Source organism: Macrobrachium nipponense, chromosome 20 (genome assembly GCF_015104395.2).
Source record: "Macrobrachium nipponense isolate FS-2020 chromosome 20, ASM1510439v2, whole genome shotgun sequence".
Lineage (NCBI taxonomy): Eukaryota > Metazoa > Arthropoda > Malacostraca > Decapoda > Palaemonidae > Macrobrachium > Macrobrachium nipponense.
In genome coordinates this window covers 40,792,298-40,807,033 of record NC_061089.1, presented here as the reverse complement: position 1 = coordinate 40,807,033, position 14,736 = coordinate 40,792,298, and positions in this window count along the sequence as shown.

The window sequence follows — 14,736 nt, the reverse complement described above, 5'->3', positions numbered from 1 at the left end:
TCATTAACGAGAACACATACCATGATCTTTTTGGTTACAGGTTCCTCTTTTGGAATTTTTGTAACGGTCTACCCAAAGTCCACAAACCCAACGTCCCCCTTCGCCCTATCTTGGCCTCCTTTAGAACTCCAAATTACAAATTGGCTAAATTTCTTGTTCCCCTATTGGAGCCCCTGACCACTAATAAGTATACTGTATCTAACTCTGAACAGTTTAAACAACGCATTCTTCCACAAGATTCGGACCTTTTCATGGCAAGCTTCGATGTGGAGTCGTTATTCACTAATATACCTGTTAGAGAAACGATAGATATAATTTTGGACAAACTTTTTCCCACCTCCGATTCATTGTATCATAGTTTTAGCCGCTCCCTTTTTTAAGATGTTTTAGAACTGGCCGTGCTGGACACGGCTTTTATTTTTAATGGTGTACTTTTCAGACAAATAGAGGGCATGGCCATGGGTTCTCCTCTCGGACCTACGTTCGCCAACATCTTCATGTGCTCCCTGGAGGAGCGAATACTCGATGAGTGCCCCTTAGCCTATCGCCCCCTATTCTATGCTAGATATGTTGATGACACTTTTTATTCTGTTTAAACAAAACCACGATGCTGAACGCTTCTTAGAATTTTGTAATTCCTATCATCACAACATCACTTTCACAATAGAAAAAGAACACGAATCCAAGCTAGCATTTTTAGATATACTCGTAACCAAAGGTAATGACAAGTTTAACACATCTATATTCAGAAAGAAAACTTTTACTGGTCTGGGTCTAATTTTTATAGCTTTGTTTTGTTTTATCAATTTTAAACTGAACTCTATCTACACTCTTATACATCGTGCATTATCTTTAACATCGGACTGGAACCTCTTTCACCAAGAAATTGTCTTCTTACAACAATACTTTACCAATAATTGTTTCCCTACCCATGTTTTCACACGATTCTCAAAAAACTTCTAAATAGAAAATTCTTCAATAGGCCAAAGTGTTTTGACGTTCCTAAACTCCCATTCTATGCAACATTTCCTTTCTTATATGAAGATAAATTTCGAAGGGATTTCTTGAAACCGTCCAAAAATACATTGGGGCCATCAATCTAAAATTAATACCCAAGAACCCTAAAAATATTGACTCTCTTTTCAGATTCAAGGATCGGCTACCGCCTTTGATGTCGTCTGGTGTTGTCTACGAGTACAACTGTCCTAAATGTAATTTGGAAAATATATTGGATCCACCAGGCGGCTTCTCAGGGTGAGGGCCGATTCCCATAGAGGAATAAGTTATAGGACCGGATGTCGATTGACAAATCCGGAATGGATCTAATATACGTAGCCATACAATTAAATGCAAAACTGAAATCATCTATGAAGATTTTAAGATCATTGGTTATACAAACAACCCACAAGAACTACTTATCCTCGAAACATTAAATATTAAACAACGAGTTCCTTCTCTGAACTGCCCAAACACCGCTGTTCCCTTGTATCTTTCTTAACTCTTTGCCTCTCTCAAAAATTTTTGTATGTTTTGTTCTTAGTGCGTCTTTATCCTCTGTAATGGTAGGTTAACCTCCAGTATTTTATTCATTTATTATTAGCAATTTTTTTTTTTTTTTTTTTTTTAGTGTGTCTGTATTTAAGTATGTGTTTTGAATTTTTACTATTTTGTTTCTAAGTGCGTCTTTGTTCACGTATGTTTTCTGCTCTAACAATTTTACTTTTTTATTTCGTTTTTATCAGTTTCCTTCGTCCGCTTTTAAAATTAAAGTTTTGTATATAGCTCTTTTAATTTTATATTTATATTGATATATTGTATTTTATTGTTGTAGATATCCCTGATGATGTGATTATGAATCACGAAAGCTTGGAATAAATGGATATTGTGTCTTCTGCTTCTGAATTCCTGCCCTTAATCTGGATGAGTATATATATTATATATATATATATATATATTATATATATATATATTATATATATAATACATATATATATAATTATATATATATATTATATAATATATATATAATATATATATATATTATATATATATATATATATATATATATATATATATATATATATATAATATATATATATATATATATATATATATATATATATAACGGTATGTTTGTAGTGAGCGCGCGTAAAGTGGCGGTTGTATCTGTGTGAGTATGTGTGTAGGCATAACATGATGAATGAGGTTCTTCAACTTTTAAAAGTGAGAAAATCATAAGCTATGGAAAGAGAATCCCTTTTAAAACTCTCGACAATTTTTTATATCGTCCTTTCTCCAAAAACCTGATGATGGATGAAGACAGCCTAGTATTTTAAGAGCCAGAATTCTTACCATGCCAATGAGCTCTGATTTCACATACAGAAACCCAAGTGTGTGAATGTCTGTAAGCGTAACATGATAAATGAGGGTCCTCATTTTATACATATTTATATATGACTTTTTATCACATCACCGTGATTCATATACATGCATTAAGCTACAAATGTCCCTTAATATGTGCGCTGGTTCGAATCCACGAGAGCATGAAATTATTATCAACTAAAAATTCCCTTTCGGGTAACATATATGAAAATATAATAATTTTAAGGTAGTGCGAATTCGATATCAAAGGACATTTGTGGCTTAATGCATATATATAACTTCTAAGATATTAATTTTAGTATAGCTTCCTAAATATTATTTTCATCAATTTGTGAAAGCAATCGTTCTCCTCAGTGCATATTGTAAATCACTGGATTTATAAAAGATATCGTTTAACGAAATTCGTAAATATTTTCGTTTACACCGCTAGTTTCGTTATTGCATTCACTATTTCGAAAGAATTATAATAATTTATCATTCCTGTGTTTCAAAGGAGATTTTCTCACAATGTATCCAAGCGATTTGTAAAAACTATAGATTTTATCTGTAAACCCTTTCATGCACGCGAGAAAACAGGGGTGAAATGTTTGCCATAATACTGAATAATTTTCTTGTTTATTTATGATGATAAATATTTTGGACTGGGAAAATTTGTTCATGCGATGCCACAGTCCTTTTTCATTCGCCAGAAAATTATACGAAAATTATTCCAATTTTTTTTTTTACTTCGAATTTACGAGAATAATCAAAGCGCTAATAATTTTGTTTTGATGCCTTTTTCTTTATATAATGTAGTCAGTCTGGCACTGAGAAAATATTATATAGTGGAAGGACATCCAGTGCTGGATTTATGCTCAGAATAATGTAACTCGTTTAGGAAAGAATTTTGATATCATCAATGTTATGTTATTCGAAACATTTTTCTGCGCGCCACCCAAATGCACTCATAACAGAAACGGGTCGAAAAGACTCGTTTGCTTTTTACCCGGTTCATTTTTTTCCTTCTTCCACCCCAACGATTTCCTCGCTCTTGGAAGAGTAAGTTTCACTCGGTCTTGCACGGTTGACTGATCAATCCGAATATGAAGAGAGTTTGGTCGTTAATTAACCGCCTTATTAATATTCCTGATAATTATGACCCGCAAATTATCATTCTGTGGCGAAGAAAGCTGAAGACTTGAGAATTTTATCCTATGTAAATGAGGTAAAATGTCCCCCCCTTTTTTTTTGTATCGTACGCTATTTTGTCCAATTTTTTTATACTAGATTAGGGACGTTTTATTGTTGGTTTTTATAGATAAACAGAAAACCTAAGCGTTGGATATTCTCATTCACAACTGATAGGTTTTTAGATCTCGTCTTCGACATGTAAAATTAAAAAGAAATGTAATGTTCCTATTGGAATTTTCTTTTTATGTAATTGCAACTTGCTAAAATAGCCGAGTTTATTTCCAGATATTTACGAACGGTAAGAAAGCCCAAGATTTAATAATAAGTTATGCATAGAATATATACTTATCATGGATTTCCTTTCCTGCCCATTCAAATGACAATCACACCACTAAACCAAAAACATTAACATAACGCGGCGATAATTTACATGATTATTACTCCGTAAGGAATTCACTGTATTTGAGAAATGCATAAGTCCACTAAAATGGAAAATATTGCGGTGTTTTATTGGCACTCGAGGTGAAACTAATGAAATAAAACGTGATAAATGGACGTCATTAGGAGACTTTCGTCAATAAAAGTGAGTAGGGGAAGATGTGACCAGAAATTGTCATGCCATTGATAGTAATAATAGTTGATTCATTGCAGCAATAATGTCTCGACCGTTCTTGATAGATTTCTCTTTGTTATTTACTGCAACGAACTTGTACGGAAATGATATATAGATTATATCGGTCAGTTGGCTTTTTGTTTGATTGACAACCAGGTATCGCAAAACGTTAGCGGCAGATTTCAAAGGAATCATTGGTCAACAGCCAATTTTCATCAGGGATTTTATGAGGTGTTCAAGATGTAGTTTTGTCCGCTGACTTCAAAAATGCAGTCGGTTTCCTTCTATCAGGGACAGTTTTTCTGATGAGTTAAGAGGTATATAACTCCGATCAGCAGCATCGCTACACGTATACGTCTTATACAGGTAAATTCTGATTGGTAGATTGGTATTTTATAACTAATTGTGTACAATATGTAATTTTATGTTTTTCATTATGATTTTAGATGTTTGAGTCAAGCATTTTTCACAAAATATTTCATAGATGATCTTTAGTACATTTCGTGATTGAAAATGAAGACGAACCACAACATTTTTCTCAAAGAGAGTTGAATGATTTGGTTAGAGACTTGTCATTGTCGATGGATAAAGCTGAACTATTGGTATTTCGTCTACAAGAAAAATGTCTGATTAAGAAAGACGTTTGTATTACTCATCTCAGAAAGAAAAATGGGAATCTGACCTCTTACTTCTCTGTTGATGGACCGTTTTTTTTTCAGTAATAACATTGAAGAGTTATTTTGCTGTTTGTTTCAAGAACATGTTCCATCTGAATGGCGCTTATTCATTGCTTCATCTAAGAGAAGCCTCGAGGCAGTACTACTACGCAACGGCAATAAGAAACCATCCATTCCCATAGGACTTTCAGTACACACGAAGGAATGTTACGAGAACATGCAGGTACTCCTCAATGCCGTAAAGTACACAAACTACAGGTGGAAAATATGTGGAGACTTGAAGGTGATTGGAATGTTGATGGGAATACAATCAGGATTCACAAAGTATTGTTACTTTTTATGCCTAAGGGACAGTCGTGCAACTGCCAAGCACTATGTGCAATCAGAGTGGCCCCTGCGAAAATCATATAAACCGTGAATTTCTAGCGTACAGAGTAAGCCCCTTGTAAATTCAGAAGATGTTTTCCTTCCCCCTCTTCACATAAGGCTTGGCCTCATGAGAAACAATTCGCGAAGACACTTGCCATGGAAAGCTCAGAAAGTTTCGAATATGTGAAGCTAAAAATCACTAAGGCAAAACTTAAGGAAGACGTATTCGAAAGTCCGCAGATAAAAGAACTCTTGAAGGACAACTTCTTTCTCACAACACTTGATGAGACTTAGCTTAAAGCCTGGGAATCTTTCAAATGGCTCTGTGGGGAAAATTGCTAGGCAACAAGAGATCTCTTAGAGTTAGAAATGGGGGGAAATGTCTTCTAAACTCCTATGCTGCAATAGGCTGTCGGATGTCACTGAAAGTCCATTTCCTTGATTCATACCTGGACTTATTTGCAGAGAACCTTTGAGCAGTGTCTGATGAGCAAGGGGAACGCTTTCATCAAGATATTGCATCAATGGAACAACGATATCAAGGATTTTGGAATGCAGGGGTGTTACTTGACTACTGCTGGATGTTATTCAGAGATGAACCTGGGAAAAAACCACAAAGAAAGTCCAAATCTCAAAGATTTTAAGTTGCATTTTATTAGAGTACATTCTAACTTTATTTTGTACATAATAGTTTTGATTCTGTACAATAAAAAGCCATGTAAGTGTCGTATCTTATATTCAGTATACCTTATACAGATATATTTTACATACCTTGTACGTTAAAACAACAAGTATTAGTAACATTAAAATGTGACCTAATATAGACAAACGGACTTTCAGATCAGTAATCAGCATAAAAAATTAACACAGGAAAGTCAGTTTTCAACTCTGATGATTAAAAAAAAAAGTTTCATTTTGTTGACCAGTGAATTTCGTAAAAGGAGTAGGAAAAGAGCAATGAAAAAAGGAATGTGAAATCTGGTAATAACCTGACAGGAAGCGTGAACCAGGAATTTAAAAAATGGAAAAGTAGTTTGTATTTGGAATTAGGATAGTTTTTCCTTATTTATTTATTTTTTAACAGACCTGCATATAGTTTCACTGGGAAATGGTAAGACATGCGATTTTGAGTTGTTTCCAACGGTTATCTTTGTAAGTCTTTGTAATTTTGATTATCTTATTTATCTTTTTTTATTACGACAAGTACTGGGTCAAAGTTTCACCACCTGTTCATGTTAAGAAATTAGTGGATTCTTCTTATATGAAAACGTTTTACCTTTCTTACTTATCTCCTTATGTATATGCTATAAGAGATATCTCAATGTGCAATTCATAATGAAATAGACATACATGAGAGATTATACGTCATAATAATGAATTCAAATGTAAAATTAATTCGTGACTTCACAACTTTAATAATTTCTTTTAAGTTATGTCCCCTTCTTTATAAGATTATTAAAAAAAAAAGTATTATAAATATCTCAAAACAACTCGTAAGAATGATCTCTTCTTCCAGTTTTTAGTTGATTACCTAAAGCCTAGATTACAAAATGTAAAAGTAGAGGGGAAACGTGAAGGGCAGTTTGTAATGCAAGGAAAGATGGAGGACCATAGTTGAAACAATATTTTCATTAATATTCCTACGTGAATAGAGAAACCAGTAATTTGCCGGTTATCCTAATCAAGACGAGAAAGAATGAAATCGTGCGAGAAAGGGAAAATGCACAGTTTCTAGAAAACAATGAAGACCCTTAATTGAATTCATATTTATGATCGTTGAAATGAGCCAAGAAAAATTTAAAAGTTCGATTGACCCCTAGGAAAGTTTTCTTTTCGTTAGTTTTTCCTCTCCTTTTATTTTGTCACTGCTAACTTTGAATCTTTCTATTAGTTCTCCGATCGGTCCTTCACTTTGTCATCTGGTCTTAATCTCTCCTTCTTCGCCCAACCTTGCGTCCCTCTCATGTCAGATCTTATCTTCCTCTTGAATCCCCTCAACCAACTTGATCCCTCGGTTTTTCCCGTTTTGCCTTTTCCTTCTCTCGAATTCCGAGATTACTTTTCACTTTGCAGAACTCCATAATATTTTACACCTAATAACTCTTTGGTTCGTAAAAATAATAGTTTCTCGCGAACGTCGTGAAGTGGAAAGCGACAGAAAAAGGGGATGTTTCTGAAGATTGACGCTACCACTTATTGCGTTCTCGACTTTTTTTATGACGACTATACGAGTTAACTGTACGATATTTGCGAGTTTATGAATAAGTGAATCTCATTCTTGTTCTTTGTCTTTCCTTGTTTGCCTCGAAAGTATTCCACTAACGTTTTGGAAGAGGAGTTAAATCTTTCCTTAATCGGTTTACAGAATTTTTCTTGATATGTATGATATTTAAGTACAACCAGCTATGAACTGGCAAGAGGTTCAAAATTCATAGATTCTGTATATGAAATGGTTATAAATTCCTAATACTTTTAGGTTTTTGAAGTTTCTTCTTACTTCCTAAGAGGACCTTCAGTATTAGCGTCCGCATAAAATAACAAACAGTTCAAGTGTTCTTGCACCTTATAGGCACTTGCCATACGAGTGAAATACCAGTCATAAAGGAAATGAACATGAAACTTATGCTAATGAAAATTCGTAAAGAAATGTACAAGCAGCGGAAACCTTATCAGGAGTACCGATAATGTCTAGAGTAAATTAGCCATAACTTTAGACTTGTGGTGTTCTTATTTACAGTGGCTGCTGGCCGACAAAAGTTGCAATTATTCTGATTTTGCACTTTAAGAGAAAATTCTTTCCTTCGTTGTATTATCAGGGAATGATCATGATATTGACATAATGACATTATACTTGGAAAATATATAAGAAGACTTTTATATTAACTTTTGACCATGTACATGATGACCTTTGAGGTTTTGAGTATTCCTTTTTTTTTAGAATCCATATTTCAACCAATGTGCAGAAATTCTATGGCCATTTTAAATATTTTGCAGGCCTACTATACATGGCAGCTTAATTAATATATGGTCTTTTATGGGAGCTACACGTAAATGATTTTTACAAGACAACGTTTGATTTGGTTCATTTACCAGTAAGAAAACATTACCCTCTGACAGGCACTGTTATTGTTTCGATTTTCAATATGGCCTTTATCCATGCACGATTTACATGTAAAAAGATGGAATTTTCAATTATCCTTGTTGGGGGTTCTTTTCTTTTGGAGCGTATGAAATTTAAGAATGAGAGAAATAGAAATAAGTGAGAAAGCGATAAAAGCAAAATAAAGGAACCATGTAAATAGCCGGAAAATAATTTCCTATACTGAGGATTTCAAGATGAGACGAAGTTCACGAATCTAGACTGGCTGTTGTAAGAAAAGAGTGAAAGAAAGAAGAAAAGTTTTAATGGACTTTTCAACTTAAGAGGCACAAACCGCCTTTCAAAGAACTCCGCTGTGACTAGGAATCTGACTGAACAAAAGTGAGGAGTCATGATAATCCTCTGGTATGGGTATTTTAATGCAAATTATGTATTAATGTACACTATTTCATTCATTACAGATTACGTAGTAAATTTCATAGCCATCAGTTCACATTGTTCTTAAATATCACAGATATCAAGAAAAATGCTGTAAACCGATTAAGGAAATATTTTATCCCTCTTCCAAAGCTTTGGTGAAATACTTTCGAGGTAAACGAGGAAAGACACTGAAAAGCAAGAATGAGAGTCACCTGTTCATAAACTTGCAAATATCGTACAGTTAACTCATACGGTCGTCACGAAAAAAATCAAGAACGCAGTGTTTATAAATCTTCAGAAACATCCACTTTTGATGCCGCTTTCCACCTCACGATATTCATGAGAAACTATTATTTCTAAATATCGGGATTTTCAATGACATTTAAGTTATTATGGTCAGGCTTTGTATTATTAACTAATATCAATAATATCCCTGTTTTATAAGCATGAATGAATGCATGTTGATATTTTATTAATCTTATCATTGCATTTTCTGGAAATCAATGGAAGGAATTTGAAGTGATTGACATTCGATTAATTTAAAATGACAAGTTTCTAGTTTTTTTTTAGCTTTTGCTGTCAAATGTCGACACTTTTCTGGTTGCGTAATATGTGTTTGTCGATTGCCAAAGGGTAGAAATACGGAGCATTTATGGAAGTTATTACCTGCCATTTATTTTTACACGTTCAGACGCTGTGTTAACATAGTTATATTCATAAAATTAACCCCTACCTAGACATTTAAAGTTAATGTGAAATATCGAATTTCCACCTGAGAAGTGGCTGATCTAAATTGTCCCGTTACTAACATCCCTTACAATTCCTTGGATACTTGTTTTCTCATTTCCGAGACCCTTCAGTCCTCGTATTATAATTGCTAAATTTCCTTCGAATCATCCTGAATACTGCTTAACGTCCTCTTGTCACCCTACAGTCAGATAACATTCGGAAACAAGTCAGCTTCTCTGCAACATAGTTACCCGGGAATTATATGCGGCAATTTGATGCAGTGTTCAGACAACCAGGAAGGAAAACGAAGATCTAAGGAAAGGAAACTCGGCATTCTTGGATCCTCTTTTGCAACGTTCAGCGATCTTATAGAACTAGCAAATAACCATTGAATTACTTGTTATTTGAATTTAAAAGTGTATAGAATCTAAGTCATTTTAATGCCACTAAACTAGTTTTGGATAGCTTTGGAGTACATTTTGAAACGATGCTCCGAAATTTATTCGTAATAGTCGACATGTTATATTCTCTTTAACTAACGTATATAAAATTTTTATATTTACCTTATATAGAGGATTTTTCATCTTTCAATTTTTCATCATAATTTATATAATAGCCACAAGATATTTTCAGTATTAATTACTATGATTTACTATTAGCAAGAATACTGGGATGAGACTACCCATTGCCTGTTTCATAGTTGCTGGAACCCATTAAAGTTAACTAAATATGGGTAGCTAGTCCGAATCCAAGTAAAAAAAAAAAACAAGTCACAGAAAAAAAATCACAGGAAAAAGTCACAGGAAAATGTGACATTAATCTTTATCTGAAGAGTGACCCACAAGGGTTTTAACCCGGTATGTATCCACATGTGCGGCGTGTTTAGTACAACCCCGTTGGGGATGACAGTAAAATCATGAACAAAAGACTGTAAATATCATAAAGATAATGACCCTCAAGAAATATTAGTCATAGATAACGACCCCCGAAAACCCTTCGGGGTCACTATCTAAGAAAAATCCAAAATATCTTCTGCTATTACTTTAATTGCTTTAATTGCCACCATAAATTAATGTAGCTTTTTTTTCCAGTGACTTTTTTCATAGCCAAAACTGTGACTTTTTCTGTGACTTTACCACCGGCCACCTCTGGTCCGAGATCGTGAAGTCAAGATTGGGCTTTGCGGAACGACTCCAAGGGTCGTTCATTTCCTCCCCTGCTTGGATTTTCAGTTAGGAGTTATGAAGCTCTGAACAAATAAACTAAATGAGAGTCCAAAAGGGGAATTGAAAAACAAAAATGAAATAGTTAGTTTTCTGAAAAAGAAGAAATAATGCTAAAACATCGACGGAGATTACAAAGAAAACATTCAGCACAAGTCACGGAAATATTCTGAATCGTAAGAGAAAGACAGAAAAAAAGAAAGAGAGTTCAAAGTAAAACACCTGTCATGGAAGAGCAAAAAGTAATTGGACGAAAAAAAGCAAAATAAAAAGAAAATGAGCCAAATGAAAACCTTGAATGTAAAACACTGAATAAAACACTACGTGTATTAGGGGTTCCTGGTAAAAATGAAATATGTCAATCAGGAAAAAATGAATAACGAGAGAAAACTCATTTGCCCAGGATAAGAAAGATCAAAGGTTGGAAAGTCACAAGCTAAAAATAGAAAATACGAATCACAAACCGGTGGAGAGCAAGTGAAATACGTGAATGTTTGAAGACAAAGAATTAATCGTAAACATAAGAATTAAAAGAAGAAGCGAAAATATCCCAAAAAAAGAATTCCAACTGAAAGGAAGCATCCTCATTAAAAATATCAGGAAAATATGATAAAGAATTTGGGGGGAAATCCTAAAAAAGAAGTAACACGGAATACGGGGAAGTAGAAGAAACTCAACTGTCTAACAAGGAAGGGTTTAAAAGCAGATACACAGATGAACGCGTACTCATACATACGGTTATACACAAATACACACACATATATAAACATACACGCGTACACGCAGGCGTATTTGCATATGTATATATATATGTATGCATATATATATATATATATATATATATATATATATGTATATGTATATATATATATATATATATATATATATATATATAATATATATATATATATATATATATATGATATATATATATATATATATATATATATATATATATATATATATATATATAGCATCGAGCTACAAATGTCCTTTAATATCTAATTCACTCTACCTCGGAATTAATATATTTTCATATATGCTTAACCGAAGGGGAATTTTGATTAGGCGATAATAGAATTGTCGGCGCCCAGGCGCGAACCCAGGACACCATACAAATCCAGGAACGTCAGTGAAGCTTTTACCCACTCGGTTAAGCATATATGAAAATATTTTAATTCCGAGGTAGAGTGAATTAGATATTAAAGGACATTTGTAGCTCGATGTATGTATATGAATCACGATAATGTGATATGACATATATATATATATATATATATATATATATATATATATATATATATATATATATATATATATATATTTAAGAAAATGGATGCATTATGTGCTCATAGATGAAAAACAAGAATAAAATATAAATCACACAAAATCAAGGTTTAAACAATTGTTAAATGATGAGTATTACGCGAAAAAGCAGTTGATAACTGCGAGATAAAGTATCAGGTTACTCAGGTACCTTTTGTTCAACAGAAATTGGTCAGACTAAAAATTATAAAAGCAAGATTAAAAAAAAAAAAAAGAACCACATGCGCAACATATTGCAAAATGGAGTTAAGAATGAAACGAAAAACCCCTAAAAAAGATGAATGAGTGATGTTAAGGATAAAAAAGCTTTCTAAAAAAACAGTCCAAAGCAAAAAAAAAAAAACGTGATAAGAAATTAAGGGAAAAAGATAGCTCGATGAAACCCGCACTTCAAAGGAGGTATGAAAGAAAAATACCAGGATGCAAAACAGCGAACCTAGAATAAAATCGCCGGAATATTGAAGAGTATGAATATGGAAAGTTTGCAGACATGAAAAACGCCAATGAGAATAATAAATGAGAAAGATAGAAGGGAAATAAAGCGTGCAACGAAACACGTACAAATTGCCTTGTCGAGGACGAAAGTTATATTGCCGTGGATTAACATACAAATAAACTTTCGTGTATTACTGGACTTAGTATTCATCCGTAAAAAGTGATGAATTCTTGCTTATTAAGTTTCTCAGTTCAAATGGAAAATGTCACGCTATATATTTTCCTCGTGGTGACCCAAAATATTTTTATTTCTGCTCTTTTTTTATGATCCAGGAAGTCCGAGACCAGGATAGGAACAGATGGGAATTACAAAACTATTCAGTTAATGTAACGACTATTGGATTAGTAAGTGTTTTCAGTAAAGCATAACACAATTTGCTGCCCCACTGGTAAAACTCACTTATTTTATCCATTAATTTATTTCTTTTCCGGTTCTATTCCGAGAAACCAGTTTAATTTAACCGTACACTGATGACAGATCAAGCTCAATAAGACGTGGTTTTGGCCGATCATTAAAAACGTTTAATATTATTTTTGATAATCATAAAATGTGACTTTATGTCCTAGGAGGAGGGGCTTGCGTCCCTTGAATAATTAAAAAATGTCTGAGTATACCATAATGTTACTTCTTATAATGTAAAACGAACTTAATTTAATGTTTTATTTCATAATCAGGATATGGAAATCTCGATTTAGATTTAAGATAGCTAAGAACCTTATCACCTTTAAATTTCTATGTAACAGACATTAAGGATTCCCTAAGGCTACTTTTGTTATAGATAATGTGGACTTGGGGTCGCTCATTAACAACTTTAAATGTTATTCCTGATAATCACGGTAATTTGCATCCCACAATTAAGGGAGTTAAGAAACTGAAAACTTTGAATTATTATGCAAATGAGATCAGCCTTCCTAAAAGAATATTTTTGCTACCGATGACTTTTATGTAGTGAAAGAAAAACATTATGAAAAGGCGAAAAATATGGAGATATGTAGAAGTAACAAAGACTAGGATAGCTGAACGGATTGCTTACACTTCACTGAGATGGTTCGGTGATGAATAATGAAGAAAGTATATAATTTGTACTATTTAAATCCGAAGAAAGGATCACCTGGAAAGTTCGGGATAAATGAAGCAAAGGGACCTCATATCTGACGAGTATGTATGAATGTATGAATGTATGCAAGTTAGGCTTGAGGACCAACGTTTCTGGGGCTGTTGATGAAACTTCTGTGAACGTAGGATATGAACTTGGTAATAATGCAAACGTTTTCTTTATATGTAAAGTTCAGCTATGATTTATCATTAAAAATATGAATGTGACAGTGACCTTTTCTTTAATGTTTTTTCTCTCTACTGGAATGAAACCATGTTAAAGGAGAAAGCTTACCTTTTATATATATATATTTATATATATATATATATATATAAATATATATATATATATATAGATATAATATATATATATATATATATATATAGTATATATATACATATATATATATATATATATATATATATATATATTATATATATAATATATATCATATATATATATAATATATATATATGCAAGTGTGTGCGCGTGTTTGTACGTGTATGTATGAAGGTATGTATAAAGATGCAAGTGTACTGCTGGCAGTGTACGATAAAAGGAAATAAAAAAATAATGAAGTGCAAATTTCACCTTTGAAATGATCTGGTAGCGAATCTGAAGGTGGCCAAGAAAAATAGGATGCGCAACAACAATAACATAATATATATTAGTGATTAATCATCGCTGTGATCAAAACTGTCTTCATATATGAAATATTTCTTTTCGTACATGAGGATATTTCTTCATATATTTTTTCTTTTCATTGATCTGTAACTGTAGGAAAAAAAGCATAAAATCCCTGAGTTTTTTTCTTTTTACGTAAAGAAATAAATATCTTCTTAGTATTCGCTTTTTCGTGGCATTGTAGCTTTTGTGATAACGAATGGTCTAGCTCCTTTCATAAGCTTCCGCTGGAAAAGTGTTTTTTTTTTTCTTCTTTTTTTATCTGGGGAAAAGGGATATTCGTGTCCCGAATGGTTCAGACAAAGTTAGGGATATGTTAGCTCAGCTTTTTATGGGTAAGATGTCAAGAAGATCCTTTATTTATAATTCTACGCGCGTCTGTACTCTCAGCGCGTGAGATGCCATATGGTGGTATCACCATCCTTTTCTTGCATCTCTGGTGTTACCTCTT